The sequence below is a fragment of the Sinocyclocheilus anshuiensis genome, unplaced genomic scaffold (assembly GCF_001515605.1).
Source record: "Sinocyclocheilus anshuiensis isolate Anshui unplaced genomic scaffold, SAMN03320099.WGS_v1.1 scaffold11, whole genome shotgun sequence".
Classification (NCBI taxonomy): Eukaryota; Metazoa; Chordata; class Actinopteri; order Cypriniformes; family Cyprinidae; genus Sinocyclocheilus; species Sinocyclocheilus anshuiensis.
In genome coordinates, this window is record NW_015551076.1 from 1,579,852 (window position 1) to 1,594,905 (window position 15,054).

At 37.0% G+C, this 15,054-nt stretch overlaps 1 protein-coding gene and 1 pseudogene across 1 annotated transcript in view; one reads left to right on the forward strand and one right to left on the reverse strand.

The window, feature by feature from the left end:
- The window catches only part of LOC107662407 (myosin light chain 4-like), a 46,226-nt gene that overhangs the window by 4,019 nt on the left and 27,153 nt on the right, over window positions 1–15,054 (forward strand). The window lies entirely within an intron of this gene.
- Window positions 713–8,756, reverse strand: LOC107662406 (sodium channel protein type 4 subunit alpha B-like; annotated as a pseudogene).

Consider the following 15,054-nt stretch of genomic DNA (forward strand, 5'->3'; position numbering starts at 1 on the left):
GCAGTTCGAAGTTCCCATGAAAGGGAACTATACATTTCCTCATATTTTCAAATATTATAATACAAATGTTAATAAAAAATAAAATTATAAATAAAAATAATCGATTTTCTGTTTCATTTGAATGATGACCATTGGCCTTTTACAATATTTCTTTTCAGTTTCTGTTAAAATGTTTTTGTACACCACTGCCTGTCCTGCAGTTGTCACTGCATTTTGTAGAAAAAAAATAACTTTGTTGTTGATCTTTAAAAATGATTTTCCAAATATATTTTTAATTACATAGTGATCCCTGTCACCACTGCAAAAGAAAATGTCTTTAATAAAAAGCAAAATAACATAACAAGAGAAATATGAAATTCAATTAGAACTGGGATTTGTAACTTGTGACATAAACTCCAGTCACAATGATTCAGATTTACTAGTGAAATACGCAAGAACCAAACTTTTTGCGTTAAGATGTACGCTATTCATACTAATAGCAGAATAATGCATAAGCTGTTATAAAATACTTGAGATATTACAGAAATGAACCATAATCTACATTTTAAGAGGCAACCTGGTCCTGTATAAGCACCAGAAGAATATAAGAATTCATGAATTTTTAATGGCTTTTCAGTGTGTGGGTCAAATTTGTCTTAAGGATCACAGATGAATGAAGTTACTTATGAAACAATAGTGTCAGTTTTATACGTACTTTAACTTGAAATTTTCTGTAAAATTAAGAAGAACTAATACTTACATCAACGATGAGAAAGTCCAACCAACACCATGCTTTTGTGAAATAGACCTTGAAGCCATAGGCTACCCATTTCAGAAGCATCTCAATGACAAACACATAAGTGAAGACCTGATCTTTATATTCAAGGATGATTTTAATCATTCTTCGTTGTTCAATGTATATGTCATCAAATGCCTAATAAAAAGAAACATACATATGAAAAACGAGGTTTCAGTGTACTGTGATTAATCAAGTATAAATTTTTTTCTAAAATAAATGATAAATGACTCACTAATGCTCCACTGCTGAGGAGGATCATGAAGATGATGAAGGTTTCAAAATAGCTGTGCTCCACAATGGCGTAGCAGGTTTTACGGAAATTGCACCATGTCTTCCCTTTACCTTGGGTAACGTCAAGCTCCAAGCAAGGACATCGCCTGATGCAGTCTGGGAACGCAGACAAACAAAAACATTAATAAGAATAATATAACTCAGTACGGCATCATAATAAGTCATTGTTCATGTCTCACTCTCTGTGTAGCAGTCCTCAGGGATGGTGGAGTCCTCTTATTCCTCTTCTACCACCTCTTCTACCTCAGGAGGTATGTCCACTGTGCTGCAGGTTGATGATTCATCTCCATCTTTCTTCTGTACAGATGAAAACACACTAGATCAATTTCTGGTGTGATTAGTACTTTTACAAACAACTCAATATCCTCTGCTGATCTGGCAACTGGCAAAAAAAGACTTTCAAACAGCTTGAGGGAGGTTCACACTTGTCTCCAGGTGGCAAAATCGAGTAAAGTCGAGATCACACTAGACCAAGGATGTCCAACCGTCTGGCAGACTTTAGTTCCATCCCTGCTCCAACACACCTGATTCACTATACAATGCTTCGAAAATGTAAAACTATACAATCAATCCACTCCATTTTGCTGCAATCTTGTAGATTTAAAGTTGTTTTAAATTGGCTAAGAGGTCATGCTGTGACGTATCAATCTCCTATTGGTCACACATCTTCATGCCATACAAATTCGCAGGCCAGAGTTCACCAAACTTGAACGTTGGAATGCAGCAAAATTCACACAAGTTTGTGTTTCTTGTCTCCTGCGTTCACATGTGTACGAACGGAAGTCAGTGGAAAGGTGTGGTGTGATGCCAAGTGAAAGATATACAAAGAAAAACAAACACGTCATTTTATGCTAAATACCTTGTGCAATTTGATGGGCAAAAAGGGCATTTTTTTCTCAATTTCCCTGTGTGTTAAAAGTTACTAATGTGACTAAAAGCTAAAAGATGAGGCTTCATGTTGAAAAAAGTAAAGGTTAGATAATCTTTTCAGCTGTACATTATCTCAGAAACCTCAGATTCCACTTCAGATCTCATTCGATTGTTCACACGAGACTTGGAGTACAAATTTGCGTTCATGTTCCCTCTCTCTGACACATAGCTAGATGTGAAATGCAGTGCTGTGCGACACATGGGGGCACGACATATGAACTGTGTTACCTGATCCAGAGGCATGCCAACAATCAGTTGCCTAATGAATTAGGGCCAGTGTGCTTCTACAAATAAAATATGAAATAAAATGCATGACCTGAACTGGAAAGATGTACATTTTACAGGGAATTGGGATATAGTGATGTAGGGATTTATGGCACTGACATGCTTCAAACGGGTTGTTGTAAGATGGGTGCTGATCAGAACGTTGTTCAGTAAGGTAACTAATCATGCTGGTGCTCTTTCCCACGCCCCGCCACCGTGGCACATGGTTTCTGCCATTCCTTAGACATACTCTCTAAACAAGATGACCCGAGGGGCTCCAGATGGACTTTGCAGGCGTCACAGTATTTGAGACACATGTCTAGGTGTCAAGAGGTGTTGAAGGACAGATGTCAGTGATACTCTGGCAACCAGCTTTGCATTTGTGTGATCTTTCACATTAGATTTTAGGAACACAACTATGAAAATTTTGCACTTAAAAAAACTCACTTTAGTATTTTTATCTACGTCTTCTTTGTCTTCATCCTCAGAAGAGCTGTTGCCATCATCATCATCATCTGATTCACCGTTGTCTATAGGCACTTTGACATCGGACAGACTGGAATTCATGGTGGTCATTTTAGAATCGCTTTCTTCATTTGCTTTCACACCCTCTTCCTTTACCCAGTCAATGCCACTTGTCATTCTAGCAATGGCAATCTGCAGATTGTTCATCTCCCCATCATCATCAGACGCTGCCAGGTTGTCTCCGCTGAAGGAGCTGAGCAGCAAAGCCAGGAAGAGGTTCAACACCTTCAGGATGAGAACGAGAAAAAACCCCCATAATAATTCGAAGATGAAATACAATGACATACTCAAATTGTAAAGTGATAGGGATCGGTGGCCCATGAGGCCATTCAAGAATGGAATAGTATGGAAATAGTATTTTCATTGTCATTAAAGGGTTAGTTCACCCAAAAATGAAAATTCTGTCATTAATTACTCACCCTCATGTCGTTCCAAACCCATAAGACCTTTGTTTATCTTCAGAACACAAATGAAGATATTTTTGATGAAATCTGAGAGCTTTCTGACCCTCCATAGACAGCAATGTAATTACCACGTTCAAGGCCCAGAAAGGTAGTAAGGACATGTATTATTTTTCCATGTGACATCAGTGGTTCAACCTTAATTTTATGAAGGTACAAGAATACTGTGTTTGAAGACTGACACGGAAAAGAAGAGATTTTTGAATAAAGTCAACTTTTGTTTTCTTTGAGCACAAAAAGTATTCTCGCAGCTTCATAAAATTACGGTTTCAGTTGCATTGATGTCTATGCAGGATCAGAAAGCTTTGGGATTTCATCAAAAATATCTTAATTTGTGTTCTGAAGATGAACGAATGTTTTATGACATTTGGTTTGGAACGACATGAGGGTGAGTAATTAATGACAGAATTTTCATTTTTGGGTGAACTAACCCTTTAAAGTGTCATTAATTGTCATTAAAAATCCACATATATTAATTGTAAAAATAGCATTATATGAAGAAATATTATGAAATACCCTTTTTTATTTCATTTTATGTTTTTTTCTCAGCTATTAATTCAAAGAAAAGAAAGGCTGATATGGATATTTTCAAGAAAAATTGACAATTTTATTTATTTTTGGGGATTTCTAGTATTGTGAGCAGATATCAAACAACTTTCACTACTATCTGTCTGTCTGCCTATATGTCTATCTATCAATCACATTGGCATTGTCTATCTATCTTACTATCTATCTATCTATCTGTCTGTCTGCCTATATGTCTATCTATCAATCACATTGGCATTGTCTATTTATCTTACTATCTATCTATCTATCTATCTATCTGTCTGTGTCTGTCTATATATCTATCTATCTAAGATGAAAATCCACTCACCACTAGGTTTCCTATAACCATGACCATAATGAAGACAACGATGCACATGCCTTGGCCAGCCACTTCCATGCAGTCCCACATTGTTTCGATCCATTCCCCACATAGAACACGAAAGATGATGAGGAACGAGTGAAAGAAGTCTGTCATGTGCCAGTGAGGGAGCTCGCAATCCTCCTTGATCTTACACACACAGTACCTGTAGCTTTTTCCGAAAGCTGCATCCCCACCACAGCAAAGATGAAGACAATAATGGCCAGGACGAGGGTCAGATTCCCAAGAGTACCTACAGAATTACCGATGATCTTTATCAGCATGTTTAGGGTTGGCCAAGATTTTGCCAGCTTGAACACACGCATCTGCAACCAAAAGAGTCATGATTTGAATAAATAGTTTAGTTGTTTAGTTGTTTAACATTGCAATTTCAACCATTTTTGTATATAAAATGCATTCAAATGTAGATTTTTATTACAATGCAAAACACAATTTTCACTCACAACCATTTCAAGTTTGGGGTCAATGCAACCAAAAGAGTCATGATTTGAATAAATAGTTTAGTCCTGAAATTTTTAACATTGCAATTTCAACCATTTTTGTATATAAAATGCATTCAAATGTAGATTTTTATTACAATGCAAAACACAATTTTCACTCACAACCATTTCAAGTTTGGGGTCAATAATTAAAAAAATAATACTTTTATTCAGCAATGATATATTCAATTGTTAAAAATTGTAAGTAAATGCATTTATAATGTCACAGAAGATTTCCTTTTCAAATAAATACTGTTCTTTTGAACTTTCTATTCATCAAAGAACCTTGAAAAAATATCATGGTTTCAACAAAAATGTCACCATTGTTAAAAATGGTTTAATTTTAATAAACGTTTCTTGAACAGCAAATCAACATATTAGAATGATTTCTGAAGGATCATGTGACACTGAAGACTGGAGTTATGATGCTGAAAATTCAGCTTTGCATCCTTATACTGTAAATTAAAATAGAAAGTTATTATATTTATTATTATTATTATACATTTTAATTTCATCATGTCCATTCTTTCTGTATGACTCTTTTTCTTCCAATGAAAAGGGATTTATAGAAAATGAATATGAATGGTGACCACTGCTGTCAAGTGAGATTTTCAGTAAAAAATTACTTAATTTCAGCTTTTTCCACACATGAACCTATTGTAACAGATCGGCCAGGCTCCACCACCACCCAATCACAATGATCCCTCTCACCTGAATTCTGAGCACCTGCACCTGTCACCAATCTAGCAGCTCATCAACCAGCCTGCATAAAAGCACACACCTCAGACACCCTCACTGTCTGGTCTCGTATACACGTAGAGGACTCTATGAGTTTGTTACTACTGCCATTTGAATACTTCCTGCATTACTTACCTCCTGTGTTCCTCCTAGTGTCTCCTCGTCTCCAAATGTCTCCTGTATCTCCTAGTTCCCGGATCGCTGAGGTTTGTGCTTCCCCCGTATACCTTCCAGCCTCAATCAAGCCAAAGACTCGGATTACTCCACTCTCCATATCCTTTGCACTCTCTCACGGACCCTACCCTCACCATCACTTCCTCCGGACCCGACACCAGTACTCACTGTGACCTAATAAACTGTTTTGTATATAAACTAACCTGTTGTGTCAGACCTCTTCCGTAACAGAAGACCGGACCAACACCGACGGCACAGATGAGTCACCCCGATCCATTCCAGGAGCTCGTAGACTCACTACGACGAGTGCTACGCAATCCATCGGCACCGCCGCCATCACCACCCATCACCTCCTCCATCACAACCAGCACTTCTTCGCCTACCATCATCGCTAGTCCCATGGCCCGACCGGCGCCCTACTCTGGTTCGGCGGAGGAGTGCAACGGATTTCTCCTCCAGTGTAATCTCACATTTGAAATGCAACCGCAATCATATCCCACTGACACCTCAAAAATTGCCTTTATTATCTCCCTGCTAACAGGACCTGCACTGCAATGGGCGGAAACGATCTGGGCTCAGGCCAGCCCCGTCATTCAAGATCTGCAGAACTTCCTGGTGCATTTTCGCGAGGTGTTTGGAAGGACAGACGGAGATCTGTTGCGTCAGACCTCTTCCGTTACACCTATCATATGGCTTTTATTTTATGCTGCTTTCTGTCCTTTTTTGAGCTTGACAGCCATTGGTCCCCATCCATTTCCGGTAGCTCTCACTTCTTTTGTCTTCTGCATAAGAAAGTATTATGTGTTTGGATCAGCGGTGAGTATCGGTGAAGATTGGTGAAAAATCCTTTAAGAGCCAGTCAAACAATGACATTTCACCTACCAAACGGAAGGACCTCAGCACAGACAAGCCCTGAACATTGGCTAAGCCCAACTCCACCAGACTCATGGTCACAATTATGCTGTCAAAAATGTTCCAGCCAACTTGGAAGTAATAATATGGGTCCATTGCAATCAGTTTTAGCACCATCTCTGCTGTGAAGATACCGGTGAAAACCTGCAGTGGAAAGAAGACATCATGATGTAAGGAAAACAGCAGCTTTTGTATGCTGGCAAAATAACTATAGTATAGTAAACTTTAAGTTTTCAATATACATTTTAAAGGTTCAAGTTAATATTGATAGGTAGATCTATGTACCAGGTTTCCTACTGTCAACATGTGCTCGAAATGTTCAGTCATAGGATAGTGCTCCATAGCCATGAACACAGTGTTGAGCACAATGCAGATGGTAATGCCCAGATCCACAAAAGGGTCCATTACAAATAGGTAGATAAACTTCTTGAATTTCACCCATGGCGAGCAGCAATCCCATTTCAGGAATATGTCAGCAAACTTGTACCAGCAGGGAGGACATGACCTTTGAATATCCTCCAGCTCTGTTGATGCAAGTATTTTAACACACAAAACCCAAAAGTACGATTTGACTTCTTTAATTATTGTGGATCTCGCTATTTACACTAAAGTGAAATGTGAACTTACCATCTAAAGCATTGTCTGTGGTGCTCACCGCACTCGGTTTTCTCATCTGCGAGTCAGGGACTTCCAAGTAATTCATGCTACCTTTGGATCCATTTGACTTTGAGAGGGGCTTCAATGCGATCCCGTCACAGTCGTTCTGCATTTGGTCATCATCATCTTTCTTTTTGCTGGATAGTGATGTTTTACAGCCATTTACCATGTTGTTCTTCTGCTGCTTGATGATCAGAACTGACAATTAGTATTATTCAAACCAAATGATCCAAGGATCTATGACAAAGTTTGACAAACCTCAGCTTGTTTCTTGAGCTGTTCCAGGATTTTTGCATACTCTTCCTCCTTTTCTTTAGCTTCTGCAATGGTGGCTTGATTCTGTTCAGCATACGCCATGGCCACCACAGCCAGAATCAGATTGATGAGGTAGAACGAACCCAAGAAGATGATGACTACAAAGAAGATCATGTACGTCTTCCCTGCTGCACGGAGCGTCTGAAACATTTAAGAGACTTTTTATGCTTCATTCGTGTTCTTGTTCAAGTCACAAAAGCATAGAAAACAATAGTGCTGCTGATACTTTTGTGGAAAAAGTTTTCCCCCCCCAAGATTCTTTGCTAAAGAAAGTTCAAATGAACAGCATTAATTTCCTTCATTTACTGTCTTTTTTGAATAAACATATATTTAAAAAAAAATAAATAAATAAAACACTGACCCTAAACATTTAAATGGCAGCACACCTAAAACAAGCATTCTCTTTATGTTAAGCTGTGTTTTTTTTTTGCTGAAATGAATTGAAAGTATTGGACAATCTTAGGTTTTGTTACGGAGCAATTTGTGCCACATAAAAGAAAGCGAAGAACAATGTGACTTTAACAAGATGCATATACCCACCAACTGGAACAAGTTCTCCCAGAAGTCTTGAGTCATTAGCTGGAAAAGGGCTAAGAAAGCCCACGCAAAGCTGTCATAACTAGTGTAGCCATAATTTGGGTTTTGGCCAGCTTTCAAGCATGTGTACCCCTCAGGGCACTTCCTGTGAACAGCAATGGCAAACAGCTAATTTAAACAACAATATATGTGTATTTAGTTGCTGAAAACGGCTTCTTTGAATACAATTAGTATTGAAATTTCTACTTGCTGCTGGTAATGCACGGTGTCAATTCAAAGTTGATTTAGAGGATTACTTATTAGGAAAATATCATATTTGAATAACATACCCTGCATCAGAGCTGTTCCCACAAAGTAATGGATCCACATGGCCAGGCACATAGTAGTGGTTGTCTATGGCAAAGGAATGGAAATCACTAATCAATACCACTGCAAGGAGAACCTGATCACTAAGACGGTTCAAATAATTTAAGCAACAAGTTGTTTTCTTAATAATTCAGATGTGCAGCAATTGTGGGCTACATTTCATGTCGCATTACTGATGTAAGAAGTCACCTGGATTTTCAATATATTCCTGAAAGTTGAATGTGCTGTTGGTAGCTTCAGTGCCATTGATGTCTGTGTGACTGAAGAGCATGGTCAGGTTATCACTGTTGCTCCAGTCAAAAGACCGGACACACATTTGCCGCAAATTCCCCATGAACAGTTGCAGACCAATGAGAGCAAACACGCTGAGACAGAAGACCGTGAGGATCATGACATCCACCAATTTCTTCACCGACTGAATCAAGGCACCAACAATGGTTTTAAGACCTGGAATGTGCAGTTCAACAAAATCTCAGCTGAAGTATTCCCAGATTATACAAAAAAAACGTTAATGTGACATTTTGACTTCAAGTGAGTAGCATTCATATTTCCTGTAGCCATGTGAAATGACATGCTGTATTAACCTGAACAGCATTAATTTCCTTCATTTACTGTCTTTTTTGAATAAACATATATTAACATATACATAAAAAAAACAAACAAAATAAAACACTGACCCTAAACATTTAAATGGCAGCACACCTAAAACAAGCATTCTCTTTATGTTAAGCTGTGTTTTTTTTTTTGCTGAAATGAATTGAAAGTATTGGACAATCTTAGGTTTTGTTACGGAGCAATTTGTGCCACATAAAAGAAAGCGAAGAACAATGTGACTTTAACAAGATGCATATACCCACCAACTGGAACAAGTTCTCCCAGAAGTCTTGAGTCATTAGCTGGAAAAGGGCTAAGAAAGCCCACGCAAAGCTGTCATAACTAGTGTAGCCATAATTTGGGTTTTGGCCAGCTTTCAAGCATGTGTACCCCTCAGGGCACTTCCTGTGAACAGCAATGGCAAACAGCTAATTTAAACAACAATATATGTGTATTTAGTTTGCTGAAAACGGCTTCTTTGAATACAATTAGTATTGAAATTTCTACTTGCTGCTGGTAATGCACGGTGTCAATTCAAAGTTGATTTAGAGGATTACTTATTAGGAAAATATCATATTTGAATAGTCTTTTTTGAATAAACATATATTTAAAAAAAAATAAATAAATAAAACACTGACCCTAAACATTTAAATGGCAGCACACCTAAAACAAGCATTCTCTTTATGTTAAGCTGTGTTTTTTTTTTGCTGAAATGAATTGAAAGTATTGGACAATCTTAGGTTTTGTTACGGAGCAATTTGTGCCACATAAAAGAAAGCGAAGAACAATGTGACTTTAACAAGATGCATATACCCACCAACTGGAACAAGTTCTCCCAGAAGTCTTGAGTCATTAGCTGGAAAAGGGCTAAGAAAGCCCACGCAAAGCTGTCATAACTAGTGTAGCCATAATTTGGGTTTTGGCCAGCTTTCAAGCATGTGTACCCCTCAGGGCACTTCCTGTGAACAGCAATGGCAAACAGCTAATTTAAACAACAATATATGTGTATTTAGTTTGCTGAAAACGGCTTCTTTGAATACAATTAGTATTGAAATTTCTACTTGCTGCTGGTAATGCACGGTGTCAATTCAAAGTTGATTTAGAGGATTACTTATTAGGAAAATATCATATTTGAATAACATACCCTGCATCAGAGCTGTTCCCACAAAGTAATGGATCCACATGGCCAGGCACATAGTAGTGGTTGTCTATGGCAAAGGAATGGAAATCACTAATCAATACCACTGCAAGGAGAACCTGATCACTAAGACGGTTCAAATAATTTAAGCAACAAGTTGTTTTCTTAATAATTCAGATGTGCAGCAATTGTGGGCTACATTTCATGTCGCATTACTGATGTAAGAAGTCACCTGGATTTTCAATATATTCCTGAAAGTTGAATGTGCTGTTGGTAGCTTCAGTGCCATTGATGTCTGTGTGACTGAAGAGCATGGTCAGGTTATCACTGTTGCTCCAGTCAAAAGACCGGACACACATTTGCCGCAAATTCCCCATGAACAGTTGCAGACCAATGAGAGCAAACACGCTGAGACAGAAGACCGTGAGGATCATGACATCCACCAATTTCTTCACTGACTGAATCAAGGCACCAACGATGGTTTTAAGACCTGGAATGTGCAGTTCAACAAAATCTCAGCTGAAGTATTCCCAGATTATACAAAAAAAACGTTAATGTGACATTTTGACTTCAAGTGAGTAGCATTCATATTTCCTGTAGCCATGTGAAATGACATGCTGTATTAACCTGGAATTACAGTTATTGTTTTCAGGGCCCGAAGAACACGGAAAGTCCTCAGAGCGGATATATTCCCCATGTCCACAAACTCTGTGAGGTACCTGTGGATGAAGTCAAGAGGATTATTATTTGCTTATTATGCTTATTGTTTTTAAACCTCATAATTATACCACTGACACTGTATACATAAAAAAAAACCTTGAACTACATAATTCTATTACATAGATTTTTACAATTTGGACTTTTACCAAAGATTGACTATTATTGTTATTATTATTATTATTATTATTTTAAATAAATAAAAAAAGATATAATTATATATAATTTAGTAGAGCACTATTATAGACTATGTAATTACATGAATAGACAATAGTCAATATCAGATTTAAGTAACTGCAAAGGGGTTCCAACATGTCTGGATATAGATTTCTGTGCATCTGGTCATTGGCAATGAACATGATTTATGTCACTTTGTAATGTTGCTCTTTTTAAATATTTCCGGCTGAAGAAAGTGTGCATTCAAATAAATCTATTTTATTGAAGTGAACTTTCTTAAATCATATTTTTGTAAGAGTCTGCTCAAGCAGAGTCTCAGAATGTTATTAGTGTCACTTTGTTTTTCCTCCACAATTATGGTCTTCTGAGAAGAGTAGAAATTGCTGGGGTAAGAGATATGTTCAGTGTAGACTATATTTAGCTTGAGTGCAACAGTCGATCACAGAAGCCAGATGGCATCATTATGTGTACACTATAGACCAATAGCAAGTGAGATGCCTGTTGGGCAACTGGATCACGGCATGTAATTATCTGTGAACTTCAGGCAACTGAATTTATGTAGAAGTAGTTCAGGAGATATTTACTAAAATAGAATAGAGAATATTGAGAGAAATAAGCATTGGCAAAATTTGTTGTTTAAAAAATAAGCTAGGAAGCTAAAATATCCAACATCCTGCACTCAAACCTTATATATTGAGGATTAACTTGACTAAAGATCAAGGGGAAACACACTAGAAATAACATTTATTACATTTTTCTGATAACCTGCAACAAAAATAGTTTATAGACTACTGTATGTATACTAAAATACTTTTAGGTATTGGTACCAAGCAATACTATGGATGACAGCAGAGGGAATTCAGTAGTAATAACAACAACTTGGGATCTCAAAAGTTCTTGTGCACCATCAGAACTACAATCAAACCGCAGCCTTTTAGTGTTCTGAGGAGGGCCAAAGTGTGAAGCTGAGATTTACTGCTAAAAATAGGTCTGGTAAGTGATCTCGATTTACAAGTGGATAAACATTTTCATTCAGCCAGGCTGTGATTGTAAAGAGAGGTGAGGGTGGACCTCGGGGACACGTATGGAGAAGCTGAGGAGGACTGTCTTCAGAGGACCGGGACCTGCGCGCAACCTCATTACACTTTTGATGATGCTGATTTGAACTGACCTTTGACCTCTCACATCTGAGTGGGTATTTTCACAATGCTTCTGTGTCTAATGTGGTTGCCAGACCCCACCTATCTCATGCGCCACATACCCTGACAGAGCAAACACCGATTAGTCACACACTACGCTGACTATTTGGATCGGCATCTGATTACGGAAACTGCTGTTAAAAATAAAACTGTAAACTATTCCAATCCTCTTTTGAACAATCCATTTGCTTTTAAACACAACACTAATTGAAGTATTTATAATGCAACATTTTGTATTTACTGTAACATTTAGCACTTTTTTTCACATTTTTCACATTCATCACTACATTGAGAGCCATAACAAATCTTTGCACTGGCTTGTTTAACCTCTGATTTAACATTTGTAGTCATTCAGGGTCATACTTACGCCATGGTGATGACCATAAAATCCAGCCAATTCCACGGATCTCGCAGGAATGTGAAATCACCAATGCAGAAGCCTCTGGACAGCACCTTTACAAGCGCCTCAAAGGTGTAATAAACGTGTCTTAATAACTTCCACTTTACCTTGCCGGTTAGCTCATTTTATGTGGCCGTTATGTCAAGAGCATTAATTATCAGGGTTGTGCACCAAAAATAAATGAAGAATGTCATTCAAGTTTCCTGAATTTGAATTAAATTAGTATTGAGAATGGAGAATTGTCATTAATTTTTAAGGAAGCAGAATTAAAATGAATTGATATTCCCATTTTTTTTACTATAATTTTTAAATAGAAAAGCAGAGTTTAGAAAAGATTTTGGTAACGCTTTAGATTACAACCCACAAAGAACTATGTAAGTATACTGAATTTATGGTGTACGTTTCTGTAATTATAGTGTATCTATAAAGAACATAGGTGTAGGTATAAGGGAACAATGTGTTACGTTTGGGTAATAAGGGGTAACAACCAGATATGCAACCTGCAAAGAACTGCGTAAGTAAACTGAAATTACAGTGTAACTTTTTTGTAATTATAGTGTACCTATTCAGTACCTCCGTGTAGGTATAAGGGAATAATATGCGAAGTTTGGGGAATAAAGGGGTAACAACCTGTAAAATTACAGCACCACTATCACCAAATAACTTTGCATGATATACCATCAAGGTTCAATGCAGCTTAAAACAAGTTTACCTCTTTCCAGCTGTTCGCAGAAAAAATACATGATACAACATTTGTATTTCAGTGGATGTATACTGTGGTGTTTTTATAGAAAAAAAAATGTAGAGGGTTTAATTTGGCCATCGAACCAACATTAAATTAAAACTAGTGCAATATTGTTCTCTGTAATTACGGTGCAAATATACACTTGTTCTGTGTTTAAGTCCAACTTGTTCCTCCCTTGTTCCATGTAGTTACAGGGTAAATACAACAGTTGCAGGCTGTAAAAAAAGCAAAGCAACTCCGTACTTATTCAGCTTATACAGTTAAACCAAATTCTTTTGAAAAGCTTAATAACAAATTTAAGATTTTGTTCAATTTATTCATGTTTTTCAACCACTGATGAAGCTAAACTATTATGGCCAAACCATAACGCCAATTAACACACAGTAATAAACACTGAAAGTCAAGGTTAAACTGTGTATTATAGCGAAGTGACAGGATTTTACCGCCTTTGATTTTATCATCACGATGCATTAAACGGATCAAAATTCAAAGATTTTTATATTGTTACATAACATTCTATTTCAATAACTGCTGTTCTTTTCAACTTTTTTTCATAAAAGAATCCTGGAAAAAATGTATTCACCAAAATATTAAGCATTGCAACAGTTTTCAACATTGACAATAATATTAAAAGAAATGCATTGACTTCCATAGTATTTCTTTGCCTACCATGGAAGTCAATGGGGACCAGCAACTGTTTGGTTCTTCAAAATATATTCTTTTGTGTTCAGCATAAGAAAGAAACTTATACAGGTTTGGAACAACATGAGGGTGAGTAACTGATGACAAAATGTTCATTTTTGGGTGAACTATTCCTTTAAGTAAACAGTTCTGCCTTGATACAAGAAATGTATTAGATTTCATATTTACCCATCTCTAAACATTGGGGAGAAAACATTTAAAAGATTTTTAGGGATGTGATATAAACATTTTGGTCAATTTACCAATAATTTTTTATATTTTGAAGCCAACAACCGATATTAGATATTAATGTGAGGCTGATTACAAAAAAGACGCATTAAAAATGGCTGCTTTTTATTTTAAACCAAGTGCAACTTAGAAAACAATCTTTTTAATCAGACAATTATTTAACAAATGCAGACCTAGTATGAACCATTAGACGAGAATATACGTAGAGTTAAATGGAGAAATTAACATTCTAATTATTAAGGTTGAAGTAAAAACCATTTCATAGGTCAACTAGAAATAATTTACTCCACATGTTCAGTGGACTATAGTATAAAATCAGCTTATTTCATAAAAAAAAGGAAAAAGTCACATTTATTGACTAATACAATACCAAAAAAGCTGCCATGTTCCACCTAGTCAATTCATGTGTCTAAGTGGGTCACAATACAATAAATCACAATTTTCATAACAGAATGCAATTTGGTGTATAGCATTACATATACCTCAGTTAGGGTTTTCAAAACTGTTTTATGGAGTTTTTGTCTACTGGAAGATTTTTGGAAAAATGTTTTGTCAGCTAAACAACTGATTGGTTGTTAAACAACGGTACAATTCATGGAACATGCTGTACTTCTATCCCTCACAGCCTCGTTTTTTATGAACCATTATGCTACCCTGACAAAGGTTTATTTTCCTATTCCATAATTCCATAATATTCTATTTGGCCTAGAGCAGGGGTAGGCAAGTTCGGTCCCAGAGAGCCGCAGTCCTGCAGAGTTCAGCTCCAACCCTAATCAAACACACCTGGACAAGCGAATCAATG